Source organism: Heterocephalus glaber, unplaced genomic scaffold, assembly GCF_053883595.1.
Source record: "Heterocephalus glaber isolate CG9 unplaced genomic scaffold, H.glaber_assembly_v1.0 deba00000546, whole genome shotgun sequence".
NCBI lineage: Eukaryota > Metazoa > Chordata > Mammalia > Rodentia > Bathyergidae > Heterocephalus > Heterocephalus glaber.
Window position 1 is genome coordinate 5,245,863 of NW_028258147.1, and position 12,980 is coordinate 5,258,842.

The window sequence follows — 12,980 nt, forward strand, 5'->3', positions numbered from 1 at the left end:
CCGGCCTCTTCCTCTGTCTCTCTGTGGCTCTTACTCCCTCTCTGTTTCCTGAAGTGAGCAACTTTCCTCTGTCATTCCCTGAAGTTTCTGCCTCACCACAGGCCTTAAAGCAATGAAACCAGCTGAACATGGACTGAAACCTCTGAAACTGTGAGCCAAAATAAATCTTTCCTCCTTTAAGATGTTAATCTCAGGTATTTTATCACGGTGATGGAAAGCTGAGTAACACAGGCAGGAAGTCTTTCCAATTTCTCAAAATCCCTTTTTCCTTATGTGGTGTCATATTAGAAAAAAATCAATAGAGTAAGGATAAAGAATTTAATTAGTCATGAAACAAAAATGAAAATCTGAAAGGATGTAATTCCTCAGGAGACTTCCCATTTCTTCATACCCATAGGATATTCAAACACTGTAAGAACATCTTGAGTTTCCAGGAAGCAGTCACATATCAGAAAGATTCCAGAGGAGAATTTTTAAAGTATTGTTCTACAGGTACAGTATATGCTTGAAAAAATAATGGACAAAAAGCTGAAAAGCTACCACTTACTTTATTCCAATTCTCATGGTCTCAGGTATGAGTTATGAGTCCAGTAGCTTCTGGAGAGTCAGGAGGAATGCATGTGTGGGTGACACCAAAACACTGTTCAGAGTCTGGGCATTGAATTCTGAAAAAGAAGTCCACAAAGGACAGATTGGGAATTGTCTCTATTAACTCTCTGTTTGTGATTCTAATGTTGGTAGATTGCTCTAAATATTTTTAATCTTTAAACCCCTTTGATGTTATAGGGACTTGATAAGTTTTTGTTCAGTAAAAGACTACTTGGCAGGGTATGGTGCATACCTGTGATACCAGCACTCTGAAAGGCAGAGGTAGGAAGATCATGAGTTTGAGCTCAGCCTAGGCCACTTAGTGAGATCCTGTTTCGAAAATAAAATACACAAACAGGCTGGCAATGTAGTTCAGTGCTAAGGCCCTGGATTTAATCCCTGGTACCATAAAAATAATAATAAATAAATAATAATAAATAATAATCCCTGGTACCAAAAAAATAACTGTACCCTTTGATTGGAAAATATCCATTCATTCATCAGACATCTATTTTGTGCCATGTACTTTGTTAGTGCTAGGAATACAAAGATAAATGGGGTAAATATGGTCAGCTCTGTGGAAGTAATGTGTTATGAACAGAAAAGGAGGAAAATGGGAAGTTAGTGACTTCTTTGCAGAGACTTATGAGATGTGAAAGAGTTAGTCCTTCAAAGAGATGGGAAGTCTGTTTCTGCTGGAGGGCACAGTATGTGCACATTTGGGAAGTTACAGAAATGATTCTGCATTCTGAGCATCTGGGTCCTGAAAGCAGTTCAGAGAGGATCAGCCAGAGTGGTCAGAAATGAGACTGAAAAGGTGAAAAGCACCAAATATGCAGAAATTTACAAGCTATGTTACAGGGGAGGGAGAATCTACTGAGATGTGTGACTGATTATATGCTGGAGCTCTGAAGAGGGAGCAGTCAAGGCTGGGAATCAGATTTCAGGCTTGGACAACAGCGTGGGTGGTAATATCACTCACTAAGAAGGCAGAAATATGAATACAAGACAGAAGAGATGTGGGGGAGATAGTGACATGCTCAGCCTTGGCTGTGTCTGCTTTTAATGCCTGGGAAACATTTACAGAGCAGCAGTAAGCAGTAGATCTGGAGGTTTGAAGATTCAAGTTTAGGAATCATCAGCACAACAGAGAACAATGCAATTTATGGGGATGACTAAGATACCTGGGGGTGGTGTGTCTTGGAAGAGAAAAGAACCCAGAAGAAAATCCAGGGGAACATCAGCACTCAAAGAATGGACAGAGAACGGATCCCTGAGAAACAAAGTGGGAAGGTACAGCCAGTGGGAGACAATGAGTGTGAGTTATCACAGAGGACAAGGGGAAAAAAATTGTGACTAGCAAAGGCAAATGCTGCCAAAAGATCAAGTAAAGAAGACTGAGAAGCACCAAGGGATATCTGACCAGTTTGGCAAGGAGCTGGGCCAGTGGAGGTAGTCAGATCACCGTGAGTTGAGGAATGACTGGAACCAATGAATATTAATAAAAATTTGCCTTAAAAATGGAGAAAAACATAATCCCTAGACCTTCTTCCAAAGAGCAAGGAAACTGGGTTCTCATAAAGCACCATGTTAAAGGATCTTTTAAGATCTGTTACCTCCTTTGTATTAGCTCTGTTGACTCCATGGTGATGCTCTGGGCAGACATGGCCTGTGCACTGGACAGTGCTCCAACAATCAGTGCTGGACTTGACTAAAACTGTAAAGTAAACCAAATCTGCCTCTTATGTTCTCCTTTTAGGTCTCTGAGGGTCACACAGGCTCCTGGACCAAGGCCACTGTGATGCACGAAAGTATGACCAACCTCTCTGAACAGTCCACCAATGAAATGACCTACATATGGTCAAATCTGGTCAGACAATTCTCACACTGTCATTATCTCTCACCTATTGTCACAGCTCATGTGATGAGGGCAGCTGGAGAGAGGGGAGAGGAATTTGGTCACCTTGGAGTTTAGAACAGGCAGCTGGCCCCACAGCTGGCCAGTCAGCTATGCAAGCAGGGAGCCTCTCTGTGAGCAAATCCAGAAGCCAAAATAAATGGGTCAGGTGGAAAACAGATGACCATAACTGCAAGCAATGCTGAAGGTTGGTCCAGGAGAGTGAAGGTGAGCCAAGACATAATGAATGGACACTGTAAGGGGTTTGGACAAGAGGGGAGGGCCAGGGGGCAGTGCAAGAACAGGGACCGAAGATATGGAGATGAGCAGAAGCTATTATATACACACACACACACACACACACACACACACACATAGGCCAGACACAATTGCACTGTACAGATAGCTACATCACCACTAGCTCTTACCTGCTGCTCCCAGAGCATTGTTCAGTTCTCAGGTCCTCGTGATACAAAGTAAAGGTTTCTAAACTTACAACAATCCCTCAAACCTTATTTCCACAACCTCCCTCTCCTGCCAAGTGTTGCTATACTCCAAGAAGAAGACAGAAAAGCTCTGGCCTGGGATTTGCTCATGAGTGCACACAGTCATGGGGGTAACTCACCTGAAAAGGTCCTAGAATGGCTCTCCCTCTCCTAAGAGCCAAGATTGTAAACTGAGACCAATATCTCTCTCGAGGTCCTACGTCAATAAGAAAGCTAGCTGCATGGCTTGATGAGGGGAAACATTTCTACAATGTAATCCTTCCAGGATATCTGGGTTCTTTAAAATGTACACTGTGCCTGACCAAAAGGCTCAACTGTCTTTAGTTTGTGATTAGAGCAGAGAGGAGAGAAAGAACAATGGTAAACATCACACAGAAACTCAGTATTTTTGCTTTGTGCACAGACAGGCTGAGCTGTGCAAACCAAGTTTTCAGAGGGGGTATTTTTTTTTCTTTTCACTCAAGTTAATAATTATTTACCAGTTGGATATTCCTTACAGAAGAATTTTCATCTAATTCTCATTTAAGGGTACTGAGGAGAAACTAAATAATAATACCTCGTTTGTGTATAATGCTTGTCTTTCAAAGACACCCTAACTGTTTAGACTCTCTCATTTCCAGTAACAACACTTCTTATAACATAAATACTAGTAAGGGCTATTATCATTTTCTAAATTAGACATGAAAGAAACCAAAGGAGTTGGCAATGAAATGACTGCTTCAATGTAACTTCCATTTTAGAGGTGTCATAGCTGGTTTTTCATTTCTTATTAACAATGAAACCATACTTTAGGTAAACATGTTTATTAAGGTGTATTCTGCCCTTAAATTTTAAAGTTAAAAATATATTGCTTAAGAGGAATAACAAAGACCAAAATGTTCATGTTAAACCTCAAGTTAAATCTCTCTCACAAATCTAGATTTGAGCCAATCAGTTCCTACTACCCAGCTCTGCTCTTTTTTTCTTTTTTGGGAGGGGGGGTGTACCAGGAATCAAACTCAGGGACTTGCTCTTGCCGACCAGGTGTTATACCGCTGAGCTACATTCCCAGTCCCCAGTTCTGCTCTTCATCAGCAAGTTCACACCATCTTGCACACACACATCACAACTCAGCTGTGTGTATCTTCTCCTCTTCATGTTTGTTATGCTGGCTGCATCTCAGTTGCACTAGGAAAGTACCATTATATACACAAATTCCACATATATGTGGAGTCATTGACACTCTCACTCTTTTATTAGCTTCAATTTGAGATGGTGAAGTTTTTAAATCTTTTCATATATTCATTTCCTCACTCATTCATTCATTCATTTACACTCTCAAATACTCATGGTTCCATCCCATAAACAGGGATTGTGTGCCCAAAATATAGAAGCACTATTATTCTTGATCCAGAGGATAGAACTGGATATAAGGCAAAAAGCAGTCACAGACTCAAGAAACTCACAGGCCAGTGAGGGAGACAGATTAAACAATGGTAGGTGATTGTGGTAGGTGCAGAAATGGAGTTATGCACAAGAATGGTTTGAGGAGCCTGGAGAGGTGATCTGACTTGATCTTTTCCAGAGGTGCTTCCAGAGATGAGCACTCCAGCAAGAGGATTTGGGTATTCCAGGCATAGGGAACAGAATACAAAGGCACAAGAAGAGGACATGATGCATTTAGAGAACTATAGAAAAAATGGCACAGTAGGAGATTCTTCAATTACCCTATGGCTGGTTCTATTTCACAACCCAGGTCCCAGACATCATCACAAATGATTCTGTAAAGGGAAATGTATTGCCCACAATCAAGTAAGTAAAAACACATTCTATAGGGGAACTGTACCAAAGCACCTTTGGAAACTGACTCCTTGAGGAATATCACATAGGGAGTAGCACAAAATCAAAGCTTTGGTTTGTTCTACCCAAGGTTTATAGTCTTTGTAACTCAAGCTCTTGTATTCTAAGGATTAACAATTAAGAACAGACAACTTATTCATCAAATTTAGATGGCCACTTAGCTCTTCTCCATTATTATTTAACTATAAAAATTTTATATAGATATTTCAAAGTACAGCATTTTCAAATACACACTGTTGGGTGGGTCAGGTTTTTCCTGTTCACCTCTTCCTGACTAGTCAGATATGGTGTTGCCCAGCAACCAAAAAGGATGAGTGCCAGCCTTATAGGCTTCTGTTGTGGTTTCAGTAGGAAGTGTCCCCAAAGACTCATGGATTGAGGGCTTGATTCCCAATGGAGCAATGTTCAGAGGTGAGGCACAGGATGGTGACTGGATTAATCCATGGACGAGTTATAGCTGGATGGACTGTTAGCAGGTAGGGCCCTGTTGGACAGAGCAGGTCTCCAGGGACATGCCTCTGAAGAGAACATCTTGTCCCCAGCCCCTCCCTCTCTCTAGCTTTCACTCTGCTTCCTGGCCACCATGAAATGCCCAGTTTTCCTCTGTCACACCACTCTGACAGGTATTTCTCACAGCAATGAGAGGCTGGCTAACTCAGGTTCTCGGCAGCCCCACACACTAGCCACTGCTGTTAGGAAATGGTCTCTGAAAATCCTACACTAAGACCCTGTAGTGACATTTCTTCCCTGAGGCTCCTATTCCTTGGGGTCCCCTCTGAGAAACCCTGCACAAAGGAGAGAAAAATACAAGCACAGTAGAACTCACACAGAACTCTCCCTAGACGAATCCTATTGCACGGGAAATCCTACTCTGAATTCCCTTGTCCCTTAAGAAAATCTTTGCAAATCTTAAGAAACATCCTTGTTTCTACTTGGGAATTTTTCTCTAAGAGTCCAAAATAACTCATGGATCTGTTTTAGTTCCTGGGCAAGTCATAGAATCCTCTCTAAGCCATAATTTTTTTCATTTATCCAATCTTCACCCATCCAACAAGCATCTACTTCCTCATTTCTGCCTATCTCTTGGAGGCAATCCAATCAACATTTGCCCCATTGCTCAACTGAAAACACACCTGTGGAGGTCACAGTGACTTCAGTGATGTCACCTCAGTGGTCAGTGGTCAATCCCTAGTCCTCATCTCAAGCTCTCAGCAGGCTCTTGGCACTGATGGCCACTCCCTCCTTACTGCAGCACTTTCTGTACTTGGCTTCCATCACACCACACTGGCTTTTGTCCTACCTCATCCTTTTTAGATCGTGCTAGGCCCCTCCTGGTTTCTGAATTTTTGGAGGTTGCTTTGGTTTGTTCCTCTATAATTACCCCTCCAGCTCATTGCTTTAAATAACATATTCATAGCAGGTTGAGATGTAGCTAGTTTAACAGCCTAGAATACACAAGGTCATGGGTTCAATCTCCAGAACTACAGGAAAAAGCAAAATTTTTATTTAAAAATAAATAAGCACTATCACTATTGCTCTGCTATGTCCCCTGAGCTCCTGATTTGGAATCTGAAGAGGACTTCTTTTCCTAGTGGTGCTGAAGTTTGGGTTTGGAACTGAAGAAGCAAATGAATTGCCAAAGGGGAAAAGGGTAGTTTGTTTGTTTTCAAGGGAATGAAATAAGAAAGGGAACAAAGCTGTGAAAAGGAAAACTGTGTTCAGAGAAAAGAGATACGTCATGCTGGGGGTGGAGGTGCACATCTGTAATCCCAGCATTTGGGAGGCCGAGGCAGGAGGATTGCTATGAGTTTGAAGGCAGCCTGGGCTACATAGTGAATTTAAGGCCAGCCTGGTATATCCTGTCTCAAAAAACAAACAAACATTTCGCCGCCTGCTGCACAAGCACAAGGACCTGAGTTCGATCCCTGGTATCAAAAAAAAAAAAAAAAGCACACATGACTAGGGACGAAGCTATGTGGCAGAGCACCCCTGGATTCAATCACCAGTACTGCAAAAAAAAAAAAAAAAAAAAAAAAAGATTTGTATTTTAAAGAGGAAAATAAGTCTTAGGATGTAGCTCAGTGGTAGAATGCTTGTCTAGCATATCTGAGGCCCTGGCTTTAATCCCCTGCATTGCAAAATAAAGAAATAAATATAAATAAGTAAATAGATATAAAAACTTGAGTGGCAAGAGCAAGGCTGAGCTAGAGTAAGGGGAGAAGGGAATCAGGAAAGCCAATCAGAAGGCCACTGTAATGGTCTAAAGTCAGGATTAAGGTGTGAATCACCATAGTAGCAGTGGGATCAAAAGGAGTGATGAATCTAAGAGAGATTTCAAAGTGACACTGAGGACAGAGTTATTGATTAGACAGAGGCTTGAGAGGTGGGGAGACATCCCATGCTTGAAAGGCAGCGACATCAAGTAAACTAAGGCGAGCAAGTGCAAAGGGGAAGATGACGGGTGTGTTAAGCTTGCAGTGACCTTATGATCCCCAGTGACCATGAGGAACAGGGAGCTCTGGAGACAGAAAAGAGGTTTGGATGAATGCATAGATCAGATGAGTGCTCCCAATGGATGGGACAGCAAACAGTGCCAAGAGTGCCAAGCACAGAACCCCCAATAAAAGCAGCCGTCAGCTGTTGCAGGAGGAGCCAGTGGAGGGGACTGGAAATGAGCCCTCAGAGAGGTGGCATAGCAACAGGACAGTGGGGTCTGCAGGTAGCAGGAGAAATGACCTTCGAGGAGGAAGTGGGTGACAGCTCTCCTTTAGGCAAGCTGAGGGAGACAATAAGGCTCCATTGTTCGAAGATGGGAGGACATAATTTCTTGAGAGTTAGTCATCAGTGAAACTTCCTTTGAAGCATGGCTGGGAGAAGAACAGGTATTGGTGGGAAGAAAGTGGAGCCGGGCCAGATATGGGGATCAATGTCCTGGGTACAACAGGTGACCACCTTGCTTCTGCCCACACGACAACCTCTTGATTGTTTGCCCAATAACACATACAATTGAGTTCAACATGTATTTGTTGAGCACCTACTATGTCTAAAGTGGCAGGCTCAGCATTTCAGTACCCCAAAAGGCATGCAAGATGAGCAGTCCTTTTTAGTTTTTCATTTATTGACCCAAATCTGCCTTCCTCTAACCACAGTTCTTTGTCCACTGGTGCCGTAAACAATGTAAGAAGAATTTCTTCCACATAGCAGCCATTTAGCTAATTGAAGATGATTTTCAGCTGCCTCTGGGAGTCCTCCCATTTGTTCCACTTTTATAAAATAATCCAATTTTTATATCCATGTATGTATGCATGTATGTTTTTGTTACTGGCTGGCTGCTTTCTTCTGGATATATGTAGCGTAGTCTGCCAAAGTCTCTTTTAAAATGTGGCACTCAGAATGAACCACAGTTGTCCCAATTTGGTATGATCAGTATACAAAGTAGTAGGAGCATTCTCTCTCCTGTCTAGGACCTGTCCTCTGGGCTGCCACCTGAGACTGTATGTGCATCATGACAGCGACACTGCAGACTCACGATGCTTCACAATCAGCTGAGATCTCGAGATCTGGGCTTGAAATGTTAACAAACTAGGTCTCTCAAATCTTAGACAATTGATATTTTACAGTTAACTGCAGGATTTTACATCCTCCCTACTAAATATTATATTTTACATTTGATCTTCAATAGCCAGTCAAAAGAACAAGATTTAGGAGTCAGGCAGATCTTCATTTGAAATTTAGTGTTGTTGAGTAGCCCAGTGACTTTGAATGTGGCATGTGATCTCTTTGAGTCATAACTTGCTTAACAGTAAAAATAAGGATAATCCTGTCTACACTGCAAAGTGGTTCTGGGCAGTATAATACCTTATGTGTATGCTCAATAAATTTTTGTTTTCCTGCCTTGGTTTTCTACCATTCTCTCAGCTTTGTAGCCTTAGCAGAATATGCCTTTTGAGTGATGACTCAAGATAAATAAATTGGGTTGAGGATGAACCTCAGTGGTAGAGCATCTGCCTACTATGCATAAGGCCTAGAGTTTGCTCCTCAAAAGTGAAAAAATAAATCTTTCTTTCAATAAAAAGAAAAAATAAGTTGGACATAACATGAACTAAAGGACAAAAAAAAATACTGTAGTATAATAGTTAAACATATAGGTCATATAGGTTCTGAAACCAAATTTTCTGTGACTGAATCCCAGCTCCTCTCCAATACGGATAACAATTTTTGTTTCTCCAGATGTTGGAGAAGATGATGGATGGAAACCACTGCACAGAACCTTACATATGATAAGTACTGAGTGGTATTGTTGTTGTTGCTGATATTATGACCAATTGGAAACCTTCAAACCATATCCTATTAATTCATTATAATCCATAAATGATTATGTATTTTTGTGCATAATCATTTCATCTACTAAGAATACAGTATAAAATTGTTCCATAATTGTCTCCTGTTCTGTTATCTTGCCTGCAAGGATCCCATGACTGTGTCCAGTGCCAGGTATGACAACTATGAAAGAAAGAAAGGAGGAAAGGAAGGAGGGAGGGAGGGAGGGAGGGAAGGAAGGAAGGAAGGAAGGAAGGAAGGAAGGAAGGAAGGAAGGAAGAAAGAAAGAAAGAAGGAAAGGAGGGAGGGAGGGAGGGAAGGAAGGAAGGAAGGAAGAAAGGAAGGAAGAAAGAAAGAAAGAAAGAAAGAAAGGAGGAGGTGGAAAGAGGGAGAGAGAGAGAGGATAGGAAAGAGGGAGAGAAAGACTAGCCTATAAGATCTTGGGCAAATCACTTGACATTGATGGCCTCTGACTTCTGTGTAATAGGAATAATAATTACATCTGGATGAGGATTACATGACTTAAAAGCACATGAGGATAAGGAAATCTGAGTAGCTTGCAGGTAATGAAGTGAACCCATGCTGGCTCTTTTTGATACAGTACCAACTTTCTTTTCCTAAGCAAACTAAGCTTATCAGTCAGTAGGTTCTGGAATTCACTTTCCCCTTTTAAAAACTGGCATAGTTGCCTAACCCCAGGCATATACTTCTTTCCTCTGTGATTCTTCACAACATGTTTATAATCATATCTGGAAGTGCCTTTTGTAGCCCTAGATGTAGTTTACATGGATCAGAAGATTTGAATGTCATTTAAATTTGAATTTCATCTAAATTTAAATTTGAATCTCATTTAAATTTACCCTTCCATCATTCACCTTGAGGTCTCACTTCATTTTAAATGTTTTCTTTGTCCTGACTATAAGAATATGCATTGGGCTGGGGATTTAGCTCAGTGGTTCCAGCACCTGCCTCGCAAGTGTAAGGTCCTGAGTTCGATCCCCAGTACCAAAAATAAAAAAAGAATATGCATGTCTACTGCAGTAAATTTAGAATACACAGAAGTCCCAAAGAAAATAAAATCAATTTGGTTCCACTAAGATATTATCACTGTTAATATTTTACTGTATAATTGTCTGGGTTCTTTTTCTGAGAAAAGATACTTACAAATAAGTGACCAACATTTTCTGGTGTCATAATTATCTTCTAAAACCTTCTTAAACCGTGTATGTACCTTTCATCATAGAAGTATACCACAATATATGTGTTAATTCTACTCAATACTTAGGTTATCATTAAGTATGCAGTATTTTTTTTTTGGTACCAGGGATCGAACTCAGGACCTTGCGCTTGTGAGGCAGGTGGCAGAACCACTGAGCTAAATCCCTATCAATATTATAAAGAATACTGCACTAAGGCCAGGGATTTAGCTCAGTGGTTTTGCCGCCTGCTTCGCAAGCGCAAGGACTCGAGTTTGATCCCTGCTACCAAAAAAAAAAAAGAATACTGCACTAAATACTGCATTCTTTTATATTAAATTTTGTAAGTGTCTCTGATTATTTCTTTGGCTAAAGTCTTAAAAGTAAAACTACTATGTTAAATGGTTTAATCCATCTGAAATGTATTTTATTCCTTCTTAGCCATGTTTGTTTCATTCTTCTGAATTAGAGAAGATGCTCTGTATCAATAGACACTCCACTTGCTGTGTCTTAAACAACAAATAGAATTTACTGGCTCACATAAATGAAAAGTTCAGACTTCAGGCCAGATTTGGTCAGGTGACTCACACAATGTGTTGAGACCTGACAGTTTCCTCTTCATTTCTTTGCTTTAGGCCCTGGTGACAGTCCATTCGCAATAGACTATGCCCTTGTGGTCTCACAGAAGAGGCCAAACATTCTCAGGATTCATGCTTCTACATTCTCTTCCCAAAGGAAAGCATCCTTGGCCTAGTACTCTCAGCAAAAGTCCTGACATTGTCTTTGGTGGAACTGTCTTAGGTCACATGTCCATGTCCAAGTCAGTCACTGAGCCCGAAGGAATGCCATCCAATGACTGGGCACACTCCTTGTTCCCTGAGATGAAGGTGGCATCCGCTTTCCCACAACTCCAAGTCCACCCCACTGGAAGGCACAGCTGGGAAAAGTAAGCACATATGAGATGGCAAAAGTTCTATACTTAAGTACCAAGGTCACTGTGTTCAAAAGAAATGACAAATGCTCTGCCATCCAAAAGCTTATTTGTCTCACCACTGTAGATACTAATAGACATTACAGCTGCAATCCTGAAAAACGTGGTTCCTTCCATTTATGTTCACGCTAAAATGGAGCACTTGGGCATATGAGTTTCTAAAGGTCTGATCATATGTGGTTGAAACAACTTCCTTGAATTCCTTCCTTATTATATGGGTTCCCAAAGTGGAATGGAAATAGACAATTGTTTCCATTCTCTTCTGAATTTTTTCTAAATTCTGAGGTTCCTGGCTACCTTGTTCTATAGTCATTTGTACATTCCTTGGCCTGTGTGTGTGTGTGTGTGTGTGTGTGTGTTGTATGTATGTTTGTAACCATCTCACTTAATCACTGTGCAACATCTTCTCCTGTTGTGTTTTCCCAGGCCTATAATCTTGGTTTAACTATCTACCTCCTCAGAGCCTTACATGGGGTTCATCAAAGCTGAGTACATTGGACCCTAGAGCAAGTAGAGCTTTAAGTCCACCACTTAATTGAATCTGAGGAAGAAGGACACAGAGGTGCACACATACTATGTGCCAGGAAGTTCAAAATGTGCTGCCCAGGAGAAACATTATCCATTTGACCCATAGTAGACACTGTCGTGAGTATACTCCTAGCAGTTCCTTTATCTTTTCCTGTGTCTTGGCTTTGCCTGGATTTGGACACACATTCCCTGTCTCCATCCACCCCTCTGTGACACACACATCCAGTGACTTGCTTTCCATGGGCTGGCAATGGTCCCTTTACCCACCCATATGCCTTTCTGGCCTCAGTCCTGTCTCTAGTATGTGCTACCCTCTTATTCTTTAATAGTGCTCATCTGATTGCCTCTACGTCCCACACGGGACAACACACTTCCAAATGTGGCCTTTGAGCTCTTCTCTGATTCTTCCCTGTCTTTTGGTGGCCACCCGCAGGACCACAACTTTTAGAACACAAAGTGGACGCTTCACCTGAGTACAACTGATGCAGGCAATGTTAAATGAATAAAACTTCAAATTTTCTCTATTCTAAGACCAACTTATGGTAGGATACATCACCATTTAATGGCTATTTTGAGCCCTCCTCCAAAACACTACCACATTAAACATACTTATTCAAGATACATTCTGATTTTAGAAATATTAAAAATGTAAAGGAAAGAGCCTAGACCTTAGAATCTAGAAAATTCTGTAGTTAAATGATTCTGATTTTCAGTTTACTAATATTAGACATCTACTCCATTTAACAACATTCCCCCTTCTTCATTATTAAATGTTAACATAAACAAACAAACAAACTTCCTATTTACTCTTTTCAATACTTTTCCAGACTATAGCTGCCTCTGGACATTAGCCTTTGAGGCATTCTTCTCATGGGTGGGAGCCCTTCTTCTGAAGGTAACCTTGATGTGTAGTAGTTCTGCCTTATCCAGAGTTTCAACTTTAGTGACCTTTAGTCAACCATGGTCTGAAACCATTAAATAGAAAATTCCAGAAAGAAACAGTCTCTAGGTTTTAGATAACATTTTTTTTTGGTACCAGGGATTGAACTCGGGTCCTTGCACTTGTGCAGCAGGCGGCGAAACCACTGAGCTAAATCCCCGGCCCTTAGATCACA

General features: G+C 41.1%; 1 long non-coding RNA gene across 1 annotated transcript in view; it reads right to left on the minus strand.

The window, feature by feature from the left end:
- The window catches only part of LOC147829603 (uncharacterized), a 96,125-nt gene that overhangs the window by 71,107 nt on the left and 12,038 nt on the right, over positions 1-12,980 (minus strand). Inside the window, exon 2 of the long non-coding RNA XR_015448624.1 lies at positions 548-665. This is a non-coding gene — a long non-coding RNA (uncharacterized LOC147829603). The remainder of the gene's footprint in view (positions 1-547; positions 666-12,980) is intronic.